Genomic DNA, 19,424 nt, shown 5'->3' on the forward strand with positions numbered 1-19,424 from the left:
TATCCAAACTTATAATATCCAAATAATAATATCTAATTCAAAACATCCAAAATTAAAATATCTAAAATAATTTATTTTCAATAAATATTTGTAATAATAAATAAAATTATTACTTTAAATTGTAATTAGACTCATTTTGGATATTTCTATTTAAATTATTTAAGTTGAATCAAATATTGTTTGATATTATAAGTTTGGATATTTTGATTTTAGATATTTTGAATGAGACCCATACATACATATATATATATATACTGTACATACTTGGATCTCATACATGTTGTAAGCACTGGTATGTTATAAACTTGTTTCTCTCAAATCTACACTAATGAGTATTACTACGAAAAACTAGTATTAAACTTTGTATATATTCATACGTATATTCAGTTATATTATATAAAAATTTATATTGAATTTAATTCAAAGGCATTTCTTAAATAATATTTCTGACAGTGTTTTTGTTTCATATGTTAATTATAGATAAAATTGCATTTTAGTCGTCAATTTTCTCTATCAAATACATCGAAAAGTTTGAAATGCAATGAAAATCAATGATTTCATTACATTACAAAGTTTTATGTCTGATATTTCCTGTTTGGCAATAGTTATAGCAAAACTGATTTAATTTTTTCATCATAAATAGATATTGTAGCGATAACTTCATATATTAATAATAATTTTGATCGGTCTATCAATAGTTTGCGCATAAATTGTTGTTTTAATAAATTTATTTATATTAATATAAAATTCAATCAAAATTTTTGACGTTAAATGAATATTCTGTTAACACATTGTCTATAAAATTGCATAATTATGTAAAGTATTTTCAATATTGGTAGTAATGCCATTGAAAATTATAATTTATAATTTAAAAAATGCATTAYATATAGTATTTCACAAAATATCAAATCTTAATTTATAAATGAAATTGAATTTAATATCACAAAAATGTATGAATGATTTATAAAATAAATTATAAAAAATGTTTGATAGAGGAAAAATACATATATGATAGCTTAAATATATATATAACTTAAAGATTAACTATATATATATATATATCTAAAATTGTATTATAATATTTAATGTGAAAGAAAGTAAATGACTTTTTACAGTAAGTAAATTGTGATGTATTTTACAATAAATTAGAGTCCAATCAATTTGTCACACATTACGGGTCCACACGACCTAAACTTAAGTGTCTGAACACATATGCTATCATATTGTATGTTATGTAATGCTATGATATACTGTATATATCAAAGTGTATATATGTATATTTGTATACTGTATTTGAGATATTTTTTAATATATGACTTTAAGGCAAAAATAAAGTGAAAGACACTCCAAAAAATATATTAAATATAATATAATGTATAGATATATTAATAGAAAAATGTCGAATAACTTGTATTGAATTGAGTGGTAAGTAATATCAGAGAAATAAAGAGAGAGAGAGAGATCTTTTTAATACTATTCAACTAATTATTTTTAACAAATCATTACAACTACTATATCATAAAATATCCATAGAGTCAAATACTTTATCTAAAATTATTTTTTTTAAAACTATATTAAAATTTATTAGATATTTAGTTTATAAATTGAAAGCTTTTTAAAATTTTATTAGTCGACTCATTTTTAAAATGAATATTAACTTTTTTAAAAAATAATTAAAACTTAAAATATATTAAAATTTGAGATTTGTAAGATTTATTGCTTAATTTTTTTTAAATATAATTATTTAGAGGATTATCATTTTTTTGTGACTAAATTGTGTTTAATTACAATTTAAATAATATTAATAACATAGAAATCTTCATAAAAATAACTAATAGTTTCTAAGCATTCTTTATACTATAAACATTAGGACAAAATTGTCGGTCCCATCAAAATACACGTGCATTTCACATAAATTTTGTTAACATTTTTTTCACAAACAATATCGTTGAATGTTTAGCACATTTTTATATTTTGTATATTTACATAACATTATTCGGTAGATCTATTGTAGACATTTCTTGTGTAGAAAAAATCAAATACAAAATTTTATGTGTCCCGGTCTTCAATGTTTTTGTGAGGTATAGGAACCTATACTTTAAGCACCAGTAGTTTGTGGCACAAAACCAATTGATCATCAAAACAAATATACAGTAGAGATAGAGATAGAAAGAAAGAAAGAGAGAGAGAGAGAGAGAGAGAGAGAGAGAGAGAGAGAGAGAGACGATCGGATAAAAAGTAAAGAGAAAATAAAGAGTGAATTATATTTTCACTACTATTTTGCTGAGAATTACTGATTCATTGGCTTATGGTTTACGCCAACATTTAAGACGATATATTTCAGTGTTTCGCATGAGTTTACATTACTTTACACAACTATTACAAACAGCAGTTATACCCACCAAAACATATATTACATATTGGACTTTATTAGATGAATAAGATAGTAGTCTACCGGTGCCAACATAAATAAACCAACTCTTGTTGTTATTTTGTTAGTCATCAGTTAAATAGTCGTGTTTTGTGGCGTTTTTTTGAGTAATAATTTTTATGTTCATTGAAACTAAATGAGAGAAATGTTAAACATGATTGATCTCATCAATTGATTCATAGATTTTAAAACAATGACCCGTTAGCTATAGTTTATGTCTATATATTATAAGTTTTGTGTTTATATAAATTGTATGATATTTTTATAATTGAGTGCTTCTAAAGATAGTCATGTTGTCTATGTTTGTCTTAACCCCATATCTTTATGCAACTATTTTTGTGACAGAATATAAGCTATAATTGTGCACAAAAATTATGATTAATTTTACTTTAAAATATATATATATATATATATATACTGTATTTCTTATGTATTCATATTGAGCTATAAATAAGTTTTTATTTTGAAAATTCAGAAAAATACAAAAATATAATTATTATTTATGAAAAAAATATTTTTATGACTTATTGAAAAAATCTATATTTTTTTGGTCTAAAATTAAATCTTAAGCCCATATTTGAAGCAATGCTTTGGAAACTTTCAATTCGTTTCACTTTCAGTGCCAAACAATTTACCACTTCTTTAAAAACTACCAGTTCTTTAACTAACTCTCCTAACCATAACACCCCTGTCCCGTATATACAATATATAGACACAAAGCATAAACATATACAGTATGATATACAGCACACATAAACATACAAATGTATTACAAGTATATAATTTATTTCTATAAAAAAAAATATTTACATTTAGTGGCAAATCATCACAACATTCATCGGCAACACTAAAAACAAGTGATTGTCTGCACAAGTGATGCGTAACCGGGAGTTTGCACTACACTAGTGTTCAATACATTCAATGGACAGAGAGTTTGAAATTGAAAAAATGAAATTATGGTTATCTATTGACAATAATATACAACAAAATTTGCAAAATAATTGTATGAATGAATAATATGCTTACAAAAAAATAATACAAAATAAAGTTACTATTGATTATTATAATAAATATTCTAACATTAGTATATATATAAAATTTAAATTACTAATTAGTTAACTAATATTTTTTAAGTAAGCTTAAAAAATTTTATTTATATCAATAAAACTATCTTATAAAACCATTTATGTAAAAATTTAAAAATATAGTAACTTAAAAAATTTTGTATTTTAAAAAAATAAATATTATTACTATTATTATCATCAAAAAAATGATATAAAACTATTTGTTTTATATGCATGAAGTTTTTACTAAATAACGTTATACATTTTGAAAATTATAAACTAGATTTATTGTATATACTAAATATGGTTTATTGCAATAAATGCAGAAACAATAACTTTTGAAACTATTTTTTATTGTTATAAAAAAATTTCAAAAGTTTTTTATTTTTATATCCTTAGATGTCAAAGTAAAGTATAGAATAAAAGGATTTATTATAAAACAATTTACTACTAAACATATGCCTCAGTCTTATAAATAAATTGTTTGGTAAATATCTATTGAAAAATATTTTTCATATACCGAGAGATGATTATTGTATGATATGATAGCAAACTTTGACTTTTTTGTTTTGTTTGTGACTGTATTTTTTGTGTGCACACAATTTGTCTCACAAGTAAACGACAAATAATAATAAGCTCACAAATATATTATGATATATATTTGACATTTCATACTTCATATACTCTTTCAATTCATAGATATATATAAATAGCAATCTTTAAGTTTCAGTTTCTTAACATATAATTTTATACGGGATTAATAATTTTGTTACTTAATAGTTATATTATTTTAAATCTTATTTTTAATTATTTCTCAATTTATATATATATATTGTAATTGTATTTTTATTTTATATATAAATAAATTTATAATAAACTTGGATTCAAAATTTATTTGATATTTTTGTTATTAATTGTCTTGTATAAAGATATACTGTATTATATAATAAGTTTTATTGTACGGTTATATTATGTTTTTACAATATATTTTATTATAAAAATATGTTGTGTAATAAAAAGTGTTAGAAAAACACTATTTATATAATATATAGAATACATTGAAATTTAAAATAAATGTTCTTAACTTTTGTTGACTTTTAATACAGTAATGGCTTTTGTGGTGCTATTAATAAATGAGACTAAAAGTAATCCACACCTTTAGGTGCCATATATTGCCAGTTAAGGCCCATTGAAAGGCAATAAAATTATTAAACCCCATAATACCTGTCGGTGTCGGTAATATTGTGTACACATGAAAGGCCTATTGTGATAAATATAGATATTAAATGAAAATTTATATTTAAAAACCACTTTTTCATATGAAATCTATTTGAAATTTTTCTAATATTATATTTAGAGATATATTGATATTATAGACAGTGTATTAATAATATAATAAAATGTAGGCCTCATTGTAGGGCTTCAATTCATGTATGTATTATAATTGGTGTCAAAACTTTTAGCGCTTCCTCTCATTTGTTATCAATAAGAATAGTAATAAAATTTGTAATTTTATTAAAAAGTTTTGTCAAGTTTTAATAAATTAAGTTTTTGATTGACAATAAAATCTGTATAGTATTTATTGTATCTTATTTTTCAGACAAATTAATAATTTCTCTATTAAATAAAATACTATATAAAATAATTTATGTAAAGTTAATTACTTATAATCATAATACAATACTTTATAAATATAAATAACAATAATATTAATATACTGAAGATTAGCTATTTTTTTAGTGTGTAATGAATGAGAAAAAACATATTTTATAGAAAATTATAGAAACGATAACAACAAAAATTAATGATTAAAAATCAAGTAAAGCAACAAATAAGCTGCAAATGTGAGCCCTCAGTAAACCAGAATTAAGGGCCGGTTTTCACATCGACTACCGATTGCCTGCACACACATACAAACACATACWTATATATATACAAACCTCAAGCAGGTCTCTGGTAGCTGTGCTCCGGTATGTATGACTTTTTCTCTATGAATGTCTATGCACTGTAAGAGAGCGCACGCGTCGGCATAGCATCTCATTGACGGTCTGTATAGCAAACTGTGCTCTCGAGAGTCGATCCCTCAGACACTGTTTGGTGAGCATTGAGTGCACCACTGATGCCAACACTTGTTCATTGAATACTAACTTTGAGATACTGTGTGAACCTATACTATCAACACTGGGTATCCTTCAGTAGCCAGAACTTTGTTTTTCGAGGAACTGTATGTTTGGTTTTGACTGTATGTTTGTAAGGACTGACCAAAACATCAATAAGCGTTTGCTTACACATTGTAGTCAAAGACAACCAAACATATTGGATATTATTATTATTATTGACTATTGACACATAGTTTTGCAAAATCACATCAATCGTGAAGATTATTGAAATCTTTGAAGAAAAACTTTTGCAACAATTTTATTGTTTAAAAACTTCTTATTAAAAGTAAACTTAAAAAACTATTGCAACAATTTGTGGCAAATTTAACGGATTATATAAACATTTTTTAAAAACTGTTTGAAAAATTTGTACAAAATTTTGGTGTTTAATAGATTTTGCAAATCAAACTTTGTTTGTATATGTATTACACACTATTGTTTGTACTCTCATTAGTGGACATCCAAACTCTGTATCGCATAAACTTATTGGTTATATACAGTATATAAATAGTTATTTGGATTAATTCAACAAATACTTAATAAGCAAATTATAGCAACATTTGTATACACCATAGCATTGATACAACGGTAAGTAAACTTAATGAATACAATATCATAATTAATATTTATTTATTTAGTATATTAAAGTATTATATTATATTTAGTATATCTATTTAATGTATGAATAATTTYTTATTTATAATATAATAATATAAATTATGTCATCGACTGTTAGTTTTTTTTAATTTGTTGTTTTCCTAATAATTTCTAATATAAATGAGATAGGTTAGTTTTTATATATTTTAATACTTTTATATTAAAAAATATTTAGAATATTAAAAAAATTAAGAGATAGATATGAGAGAGAGAGAGAGAGAGAGAGAGAGAGAGAGAGAGAGAGAAAGAGAGAGAGAGAGAGAGAGAGAGCAGTTTATTGCTTTCCTATAGTTAGGAACTTATATTAGGAGGGAATGGGAGATAGAGATAGTGAGTGAGCCCTGAGTTGATTGACTTACAAACCACTATTGGTATCAGTGGTTCCATCGCTGGGCAAATATTTTGGGCACAAATCTGGTAGTACTGACAGTGGGTTTGACTGTTAATTGTAACAGAATTAAACTATTTATATTAATTCACTACATTTTGTCATAAATGTACTGTAATTTACATGTATTAGTATTTTTTGTTATTGTACTTCACATTAAGCTAATTACAAATTATATTTTATAAAAATACATATTATTACATAATTTATAATATAATATACGAAACGAAAATTAGTGCTTAAAGTTTTGTTGTTTTTCTTTTTTAAAGTAATTTATTGGAGTTTTATAGAGAATTATTGTTTGAATCAATTTGAAATTTTTGTCGTTAATTTGCTGCAATTTATTTTAATATGAAAACTTGCAATTTGTTTTGAAAAAAAATGAAAATAAATTACTAAAAAATTTTTGTAATATAATCTCAATATAAAAAATATGTAAAACACTTCATAAGAGGTTTCCTATGAATACCTATGAACTAGTAATGGATTAGTGGTTCACAGCTTAACATTAATGTATAGTATAATATATACAGTATATATAGTATATTACATGTTATATAAGAAAATTAGACAAAATTTCTTATGGGATTAAAGATAGTTTGGAGGCAAAGCCTAAATTTTGTGTCATAATCTGCTATTTATAGCAAATTATTGCAATAGATATGACTAATTTAATTATTACATGAAAAACATTGAAAAAAAATCAATGAATAAAGTGTTTCGTAATAATCAGTCTTTATATTTGTCATTAAAAACCATAGACTGAGAGATTGAAATTATTTATTTTAATTTAAGCAATGAGTAGACCGCCTACTTTGTGCACATCCCGGTGTGATATGAATCTTTATATACTGTATATACTGTATATATATATATAATACATATTTATGTGGTCTTAATAAAGCAAATAATGTTTACTAAAAAACAAATTTCATACAACAAATCAAATGAACACAAAAATATTTCTTTGACTTATAATTTGAGTGCATTTCCTGTCGAGAAATATATTCAAAGACAACACAACACAACACTCGACACTCTATTTCTTCACAATCTCTTCGCTTTTCATACCATTCCTTCTCTTATGAAGAAGTCATCCACAGTTCTGTCATACATCTGGTTGTCTTATGTTTGTCGTCTTCAATACAATTACTGACTTTAACATATAAAACATATTACTCTCTCTCTCTCTYTTTCTCTATCTCTCTCTCTCTATCTATCTCTCTCTCTCTCTTCTTTCTCTCTCTCTCTCTCTCTCTCTCTCTCTCTCTCTCTCTCTCTCTGTCCTGTAGTGAAACACTAAGGAATTAAATTACTAACAGTTCCTTCAGTTTTAAAGTGTTTTTAAAAGTCAACCAATGAATAGAATAACTGAACGAAAGATGAAAAGAGATCTAAAGAAAAATGGATATAATTTGTGTCTAATTTTGAGCAACAAATAAGTATACATTTTTAGAAATATAATTAGAGATATATTAAATAATAAATGTTTTGCACTGTATATATCATATAAATTATTATCAAGAGTTTCCGTTAATGAATTTTTTTGTGTTATAATTATACTCTTGTTATTTTAAAAGTATGTTTTAAAAAAAAAGTTTTTATACAAATTAATATTATTTTATTCTTATTTCATTATATTATATATACTTTAATTTAACTTATGGTTAAACTTTATCCTCTTTTACTGTCAGTAATGGCTATAATGATGTGACAAACAGTCGTTTACTTTAATTCATTTTTTGTGTTCATTATTTTTTAATATCTCATATATGTATGTTTATATAAAACAAAAAATTATATATAAAATATAAGAAAAATTCTAATTATTCTCTCTTTCTTTCTCTACAATATTGATTAACATTTATTATCATTAAATATCTTTCGTGTTTTGAATTTTCTATATATTTAATTGTTATTATTATTATTAATTTTTATAATACCTGTATGTATACATACTGTACAAGTCATATGTGTGTATATGCTTTGAGTGATAGTGTCAGTGAATGTATGTATTTTTGAATAATAGTCTGTCACAAAAGCTATGCAATTGATATATGCTATACATTGAGATCATATAATACTGTATAACCAAAAATACAGTTAAATTCATGTTTTAATAATAACAAAATAAAAAGGCATTTACTGTAATAAATTATATAATTATGAATAATAACAATAAAATGCAACTTTATGTGAATAAAATATAGCAACAAATCGTTTGTTTTGCTATTAGTATATTATGTTATAAAGCATTTAAATTAATAGCATTTTGCATAAGAAGTTACAATAAAAACACATTTGATTGTAAAGAAAAATATATCTTATATAATAAATATTTTTTGCATAATTTTATATTGTTTTAGAAAATTAAATATGAAAAATATGAATTTGATAAAATATAATATTAAGATTAAAAATTTGAAATTAAATGTATGTAAATGCAAATGAAAAATAAATAATTGAAATGTAAATTAAATTTATTATTATTACCTGTATTTTAAAACATTGTGTATTGTGTGCCAGCAGTTACAATGAATTATTGCCTATTGTGATAAAAATGTATTAATATTTATTTATTAAACAGTATAATGTATATTAATGGTTATTTTTGTAAAATTATTTATTCAAAATAAGGTTTTAATACTTTTATCTTTATAATAATTTTATATATTTTGCAAAATGCATTTAAAGCTAATGATATAAAATAGACATATGATTTCAAATTATTAAAAATATTTGGGAGGGGTGGGGTTGGGCTCATTTATATATTTATATAAATAGTTGAGTCATCTATTTTATATTACTTTGGTCTACAAAGTTATTAATGATTTCATATAAATTAATATATATTTATTTATATTTAATTAAAAACCTAGTGATAAAATAAGTAATTCAATAGTAGTTTTATGATGAATGTAAACTTATAGATAACATACCTGTCCATAAAGCAATGTGTCACTTGTCTACACCACATCAAAACATATCGGTGTATGTGATACTCGCATCCCTGTGTGAGCACCGGTTAGTGACAAACGATCGGTGAAAACTGTTTTTATATGTCATTTAATAATAAAAAAGAGGATGTGTTTGCTATCATTGCATATACTGTTTAAATGTTGTGTATATAAACTATACGATATAATGTTATATATATGTTATATAAAAGACTATTAATAATTTAAATGCTTTTTATTCATATCTGAATTAATAATTCATTGTAACGATTATATGCTTATGAATTCAAACATAGCGTTTAATAGTGTTAGAGACTGTTCATTATGATTATGGGCTATGAAATTACTTGTAATGAATCGTAATAATAATAATAATAATAATAATAATAATAATAATAATAACTATAATCTTTATTATTGTTATTAGTCTGTGTGCTTGTCTTTAATATTAAAATGCATTTGAGAAAAAATATTATAATTTTTATGCAATATTATTGTTATATATATATAAAATTATATTTATAAAAGATTTATAATATAAACTACACCTAGTAGTAGTACTAAAACATTTTATTAACCATTTTGTATATCAATTGGTGTTAATGATAGTAAAAACACTTTTACTTTTTTATTCAATGCTATATAGTATATACTATCGTATTAGTTAAAGGGATTGAATAATTTATATTTGATTTGATGTATAATATGCATTATATTTTAGCAATAGTAGGGTTTTCTAGTAGTATGAATTTTAACAATTAGCTAAAGGGGGTAATGATATGCTATATATATTTTTAAAAGATGATTATAATTAATCCTAAATATGCAAATATTAAAATTATAATAATGAAAACTCTGTCATATGTGTATGTGTGCGCACACCTGGACGTGATATTTGCACCGATTTAAGTGATTTTATTTATTAATATGAAATTGATTAAAATTTAATTAGATTTATTTATTAAATATTTATTATAATTAATTTATGCTTATATCGACACCAATTATTTAATTGGTGATATTTATTAGTTTAATTGAAAAAATATTTTAAATATATGTTTTTGTTTGTTTTAATGATTTAATATAAATTTTAGTAAATATTAAAATAAAAAATAGTTAGCAAAAAATAATAATAGTTAAATAAATTTGAAAATTGTTGAATTAAAAGGAAATATATTTAATAGCATTATTTTTTAGTTTTAATTAATCTTAAATTATAAATTGAAAGCAATTGCAATTAATATTTATTTTGTTTCTCATTTTGACAAATTTAAGTAAACTTTTAAATCAAATGATAACTCGTTGTTATTATTTTTTTATATTTTTTTATAACTATAATACAAAACAAATTGATGGTCTATTAATTTAACGTCAATATCTTAGTCAATTACTTGCTATCATTGCTTATGATTGTGATTACATTAATTTAAGATAAAACTAATCAATTTAATAATGAAATATTATTTATAATTTTATACTGTATAAGATAATATTATGAATCTTAATCTTTATATCTGAAATAATAATTAGAAATAAAGATTATATAATTTTTAATTTTTTTATTTAATTATTGCATTTAAATAAATGAATGATTTGTTTGTTGACTTGACTTTAATGTATTTTCTATAAAAATTATATATTTTTATTTAACATAATTTTGTTATATAGTTTATTTAATGAAACATCTGAATATAAATCATTAAATTAAGTAAAATATTTAAATGCAAAGAAACCTCCAATGAATACATTGATGGCAATCACTAGACTTTTAGTTAAAGAAATAACTTTTATATACTTAATACAAAAAGTGGTATTGAATTTCAAGAGAAATTATAAAAACAATTTATTATATTTTTTGTATATTAATTTGATTCGCAAATAATTTTAATGTGTTTTAAATGTTGAATGAATACCTTTAAAATCCATTAAATGTGAGAAATGCTTTATATTTATATAGTATACTATTTTAGTTGTGACTCACATTTAGATAGTATATAATGAAGAAAATTTTAAATTAAACTTTTTTTTTTTTAAAATTGATGAAATGTATGATACCTCAGGTATATTATATACAAATATGTGAGAGAGAGAGAGAGAGATAATTGATATTTTATTAAAGTTAATTAAAATCTATATTGCATATATACAATATAAAATATATACAAAATATAAAATATAAAAAAATTAAGTATTATGTGTATACAGTTAATAATTTTTAATGAATTATATATATTTTGCTTAAAACCTATTTTTATTATTGATATTTATTTTTTCATATAATTAACATATTTAATTTTTGTCTATTTTTTGTACTTAATTGCTAATAAAATAATTTAATTTAAAAAATAGCATATATTGAAGAACCAGTCAGTATATTTAATTTTTTTAAATTAAATAAATATTAGTTTAAACCATAACTTAATTGGTATTAATTGAAGTATAGCTTATAATCAACAGACAGAACTTTGAACTTATATTTTAATTGATTCGCAAGAAAAATAAAATTTTATTTATTATATAAAATCATAACTAATAAAAAGTAATTTACTTATGCAGATATGACACGAAATAAGTTTAAAATTATTCAAAAGTTTTATCACTTAATTCAATAAAAAAATGAGTGAATGAATATAATACTGCACTTTCTTTGAGCAATATATCTATCAGTCAAATAAATTTTATTCAATTTTTTCTATATTAAAGAGTGAAACCCTTCAAAATATGTATTAATTTTAATGCTTAAAATTGCAAATCAAATAAAAATGAAGTTATTTTTTAAGGCATATAATACATTTGACTTCAAAGTTACATTAACCACATTTACAATAGGATTGTTAGTGATTTGAAATCAAACTAACTCATAAATCATTAATTTAATTTATATATATTTATATATTGTAATGTTATTTAATATTATTATATATTTTCGAAATTATATATTAAAATATTAATACAAAAATTTAATTAAATTTCTGCAAATAAAACAATTTTTACTAAATTAAACATTATGTAAAATAAGTAATATAATGTAAGTTTATATTTCTTAAAGTAAATTGTATAAAATACTGATAAAAATATTGAATAGATATTATTATTATTAACATTATTATTAATGTTATCTATTATATATTAATTTTATAATTATAAATAAAATAATTTAATTCTAAATTATTACAGTCTTTTAGTTGACTTGTTTTTTTCAAGACTTATGTATATAATTAGTAAAATACTTTATTATGATTTCAAAAAATGATACGAAAAAAGTAATTACTAAATTAGATAAGAATTGAGGCAAAAAATAATTATTTACAAAAAATATATTTCGTTATGATTATTAAAATTAATATAATTACCAAATAGTTTGTTTGCTATTATAAATGCCGACTCTTTATATATAAATTTTTTCTGTATACGAGTCGAGTCGTATAATACGACTGTCTACTGGATATACTGTATTACTCTTTAAACGAGATATATCTATAAATAAGTGTTTGCTTTTTTTTGTTGACAAAAAATTAAATAAAAATTTAAAAATATATTTAAATTTATTTTTAAAACTGGCCCACATGACTTATATATATATATATATATATATATATATATATATGAATAGTGATTATAATTTATAAATTAGCTAGTTAATTATATAGTACAGGATATGTAATTTTAATGATCATCTTTAGGCAAATGAATGGTATGTCTTAACTGGATATTCAGGTAATAAATAAAACGTTAGTATAAAATATAAATTATATTAATTTTTTTATATATATACAGTATATTAATGTGTATTAATGGACATTTATAAAACAAATAATAATAATATACTGTATTTTAGATATGTATAGTATCTACAGTATTATAAATGGCATTACATTTTGGTTTTCAATGCTATCACTCGTGTCCACAACATTAAGATGTCTGGAGTCATGACATCCATTAAAATTTTATATATAGTTATTGTTTTTTATTATATGATTTCTTAATGTCTAATTATATCGCAGGCACTGGTAGTTATTGGCAGTGTTGAGGAGTTAAGCAGTTATAGTAGTTTTAAAAAATGATTTTTGCATTTTTACTAATGAATTCAAGGAATGTCTATTTATTTTATATAATGTTTTATAATGACTATAATTCTGGTGGATGTCTAATAAAATAACATAAAAGTTATCTAAATTAACTTTATTATTATTATGAATACATTATTATTATTATTATTTACTGTGTAACACATTTTTTACTAAAAACAAATCAATTTGTGATTTCATAAAATATTATTATATGTTATTTTTTATAATATAAAAATAAGAAAAATATTTGTACGATAATCAACAATAAATATGAAGAATCTATGTTTTAAATAATAAATCATTAGCTATAATATAAAGTATGTTGTCTTGTTTTCAAAATTATAAATTTCTAAAAGTGAAATATTTTGGTATAATTTGTGGCTTTTAATAATAAATTGTAAGTATTAATATAATGATTATTACAAAAACATTTATTTGGACACCATATCAATATTATAAAACATTATATGACATAAATATTAAATTTAAAGCACATAAATGTTTATTTTTAATGTAACCTCACACTCCCCCCAAATATCATACCATTGCCAGTGCCCTGAACTCTAACGCAAATATCACATTGAAAACACATTTGATGTGCCAAACTGTATGCCTCCAACTGTCCCCTAACCCATGACAACAAACAGGTTTGACAATTAATTTTTCTTCCCTAATATATATACTCCAAGTGAACTCTGGGCTATAAAAACAACACAAAAAGTTTTCATAAAGAATTTGATTAATAGCTTTGAAGCAAAAATATTTTACTAATCACTCTCTCTCTCTCTCTCTCTCTCTCTCTCTCTCTCTCTCTCTCTCTCTCTCTCTCTCTTTCTTTCTTTCTTTCTCTTTATTTATGATATATTTTGTTCAGCAAAAAAGACTTTTTTAGTTTAGTTTATAATAAAATAGTCTTTCATTTTGTATGAAGTGTTTAGTATATAAATAGAGAAATGGATAGCAATAAGAGAGAGAGAGAGARAGAGAGAGAGAGAGAGAGAGAGAGAGAGAGAGAGAGAGAGAGAGWGAGAGAGARAGAGAGAGAGAGAGAGATGCTTTGTATCTATTAAACTCTAGAAAACTATTTATTTCTAGACATCAATCGCTAGTTTGAAGAGAAAATTAATTGATTTTATTCCGTGTGTTTACCCGAGTATCTCATAATTTTTTAGATCCGAAACTTTATTTATCTATCAATCAATTAGTCCTTTCGTTTACAGCAAATAAATCGGCAGACAATCACTACAATAACAGTAAAAATGATTGTTTAGAAAAATGTTTTTTTATATTTTAGCAATTTTTATTTGGGTTATGTCTCCAATATTTATTATATTGAATAAACTGATTTTGTTTGTATATAAAATATTTATTTATATAGGTTGACTCAAATATAAGGTTAAAATTGATTTTTAATTTTAATATAAATGTTTAATTTTATTACATTAATACCAGTTTTTTTAAAAAATAGAACATAAAACTAAATTACAATCTATTTGTGTAATGAATTTATTGTAAAAATCGATTAACACTTTTTTATTTTACTATTAATTAGCAGTAAAAAAATGCCAATTATTATGTTTTATGATTTTAAGACTTATATGCATTATATAAACCATAATTATTGTTATATTTTTATTTTGTTTATATATTAAGATTTTTTTATGAATTCTATTTTTTTATTTTTTAATTACATATGAATAAATGTTGTATTATAATATATCCAATTATTAATTTATATTAAGCTTTACCAATTACATTTTATACTAGAAAAAAAATTTTAACTTAAAAATTTCATATATAATATTCAAAAATTATATTGAAAATGAATTATTGGTGGTATATATTTATATTACTATCATATTATTGTATCATTTCAAACATAGTTTTCGACAGCAAAAATGTATATAAGAATAGTTAAAACATAAGTTTAAAATTTGATATTTTTTCATAACATACAAACATGTAAAGTGTATACATTTTGAGACAATTTTTTATATACACATACATGTGTGTATGTGTTGTGGTTATGTCGACACCAAATATAAATAAAGTATGAGCGAAAACTTTTTTTTTTTTAAACGTATGGGGAGTCAGATATGATTTATAAATAAAAGTTACGTTAAACACATCCCACACCCGATCTGGTGATGAATAGTGTTTGTGTCGCAAACATATTGAAAGTCATATATAGAGTCCCAATATATGAATGACGCCTTTGACACAAAACCTAATGTCTAATATATATTAAGTTTATATCATTTAAGAGGTTTTTATAGTATAACGCAAATATACTGTATTACATATATTACATATATTAGGACACTTGCGCTACCAGTAAGGCATAAAGGCCACCGTTACAGCTCTTGAAAAATGATACATTTTTTTACACATAATGTATTTATTATGTATACTATTTTATTAATTAAAGTTTTTTTTGTACACTGTATGTAACTTCAATAGATTTCATTCATTTTTTATTTGGTGAGAAATTTAGTCATTATGTATAAAAAATTACTTATATCTAATTATGCCAATCATAAATTTTATAATTAATTTTGTGTATATATATATATATATAAATCAAATTATATTTATTACTGACATAACTGTTTATTGCTAGTTATTCATAACGTAATGTGTTTTTGCTAAATTTATTTTCAAATATATATATATTTGTATTCAAATGAGATGAGACAACAAATAAAAAATCAAGTCTTTTTAAGACATAATCTTTTTTTCCAAAAGAGAGACTGTTTTTATGTAGATTTTATATATAATGTCATTTATGTTATATATATATATTTTTTTGTGACTTAATCCATGATTTTATTCACAAATAATTCATATGTGTTTTGAATGCAATTTTATGCACAAGAATTCAAGATTTGTCAATTTAAACTAAAAAAGGCATTTATTTGCATCAAAAAATATATGTAAAAATATATATTTTTAGGCCAATAAAAGATTTATACTTTTCTTTCTGATGGTATTTAAAATATTTTTAAACAAATATTTATAATTATTTTGTTTTATGATATTATTCATCTATAAAATAAAATGAGTTTTGATTTTAATCACATTTTAATTTAGTAGATTATAAATATAATTTTTCTCTTTTTGTTAATAATTTTTAATTTATTTGAATTAATTTTGCTTTTAATTTAAAAGTTATTTATTTAATTCAGAATCTTATGTATATCGACCTGAAAATGCTAAAAAGATTAATTATTATTTTATTTTTTAAACATTAATAAAAATATTTATTTAGTGAAAACACTAACACCCAAAATATAAATATATGACTTATATTTTTAATGGTCACAAAAAAAGTCTTGAGTTTTTGCCAAATATTGATTATCTAAATAGTATAATAAAATTAATTAACAGATATCTTATTAAAACTCACGAAAAATATAATAACTAATAAAAGTATATATATTTATGTGTTTATAATTTAGCTGCAAAAGTATTTTACTTACTTTTTAAACATTTAATAATTTAATAAACTAATTATCATAAATAATATCAAATTAATAGATTTATTAATTTGATTTAAATAGTGATAGAAACTAAATATTAAAATTTTAAAGACTGTTAAAATGATTTGTAAATAATATAARTATAATTTGGTTGTAAATATAACTATTAAAGATATCGGTTATATTTATACTGTAATCACATATATAGCAGTAAATGATTAGTAATTGATAATTATTAGTATCATATATAATATACTAGTCAATACTCTATCAATATATACTTTATGATATAATTATGTAATGTAAGCTTATTTGCATTAATTGTATTGTAATAATTTCTTTAGCAATTTGATGTTTTGTATCATTGGTTAGTTATATAATTAATTTCTATTTATACTACAAATATATACATATTTACTGTTTTTACTGTGATAATATAATCAAAAAATATCAAGTATTTATTATATTTATTTACTAATTCATTCAATGATATTATAACTTATCTAACATTAATGTTTCTAGTGGTGCAATGTTTATTGATTTTCACATTTTATGATAACTATGCACTAAATATTATATATAATTATAATTAATAAGTTATCAAAATTAATTACGAATAATTAAAATGTTTTATATCCTAATGTAAACAGATTTTTATACTATAGATAATATTTGGTAAAAATGTTAAAATATTTTAGAAAAATTTGTTTGTTTTATGTGATAAACATTTTGTTGTTTATGCAAATTAAAGATGTTTTATGTATTTTAATGTGATTTATAGCCTAATGTAATAAATCATGTGTGACTCTAAAGCGACATTTATTATGAAATTTTTATGTAAAAAAGTGAAATTTGTTGTAAAACGTGAAGATTTATACAAAATTAATCCCAATTATTAATTGCTTAGTTATCTAATATCATTTGATTTATGGATATTTTATGCAATTGATAGTTACATTTTCTCAATCTGCTGATTAAAATATATTGATACATATATTTCTAGCATTAATATATTCAATGAAAACTTATTTTAAAATATTATACATATTTATTGTAGAAAAAAAGTGATTTTATTTACTTTAAATCCAATATAAACTAATATATCATTTGATGTGATCTAAATGTTTACTGATTTCTTAACCTAAATCTCAACCCAATCTGTCGTATAATTCATTGTTGAAGTCATTTCCCTCACGACTGTCACTCAAATTTATTTAACTCAGTCATCAATCAAATACTGAATAAATAAAAAACACATTAATATTTGAGTTTTTAAATTTTATAGAAATAAAATAATTTAAAAAAATTTTCTAAATATGTTTTTTAATTTATATTAAATTAATTTGTAAATATTATATTTCAATTTATTTATAAATATATTGTTAAATATACAATGTTATGTTATTAATTGTAATAATAATAATTTTAAAAATATAAATTTATCTATATTTTTAATTTTAGTTGTTTGTTTAAGTAATTATTTGTATATTATTATTTTATTATTATTAGACACGATTTTATTAGTTTAAAGCAATAATATTTATAATATGAAAAAATTGAGTATACAAATTTTTATATTTGTATTAATGGTTTCATGGAGTTTATTAATATTTATACTGAATATACATTTTTATATAAATTTTGATATAATATAAAGAATTATTGCTATAATATTATTATCAATGTTTGAGTGAAAGTAATGCAATGTTAGAGAGAGAGAGAGAGAAAAGTAAAAAAGAGGAAAATAATATTTTATTTAAATTTATTCAAAGAAGAACATAAATCTTATGCTTAAAAATTGATAATATTATTTGTAATGCTATTTCATTTGCTATTAAAATAGGCGATCCGTTATATAACTGGTAGTAATACAATATACTGTAAACATATTATACATACTATAAGACAAAATGTATTAAAGAGATATTAATGTTATAGCTATTAATGTTATGTTTCTTATAGCTCTCTCGTTATTATTTACGATACAAATATACGCTTTTTTATACAGTATATATTTATAAAATACTATACTATATGTGTTTTTGTATTATAAGTTAATAAAGTTTTATAAAAAATACAGAAACACAGAAAAAGATTTATTATATTTTGTTAAGAAATTTATTTCATTTATATAACACAGTTCATAGTGAAAACAATTTGTTTTGTTTTGAAATAATATAAATTGAATGTAACGATAATAAAACATTATTGACAATAAA

The sequence above is a fragment of the Oppia nitens genome, unplaced genomic scaffold, assembly GCF_028296485.1.
Source record: "Oppia nitens isolate AA-2021 unplaced genomic scaffold, nextdenovo-longstitch-racon4-pilon3 scaffold1_pilon_pilon_pilon, whole genome shotgun sequence".
NCBI lineage: Eukaryota > Metazoa > Arthropoda > Arachnida > Sarcoptiformes > Oppiidae > Oppia > Oppia nitens.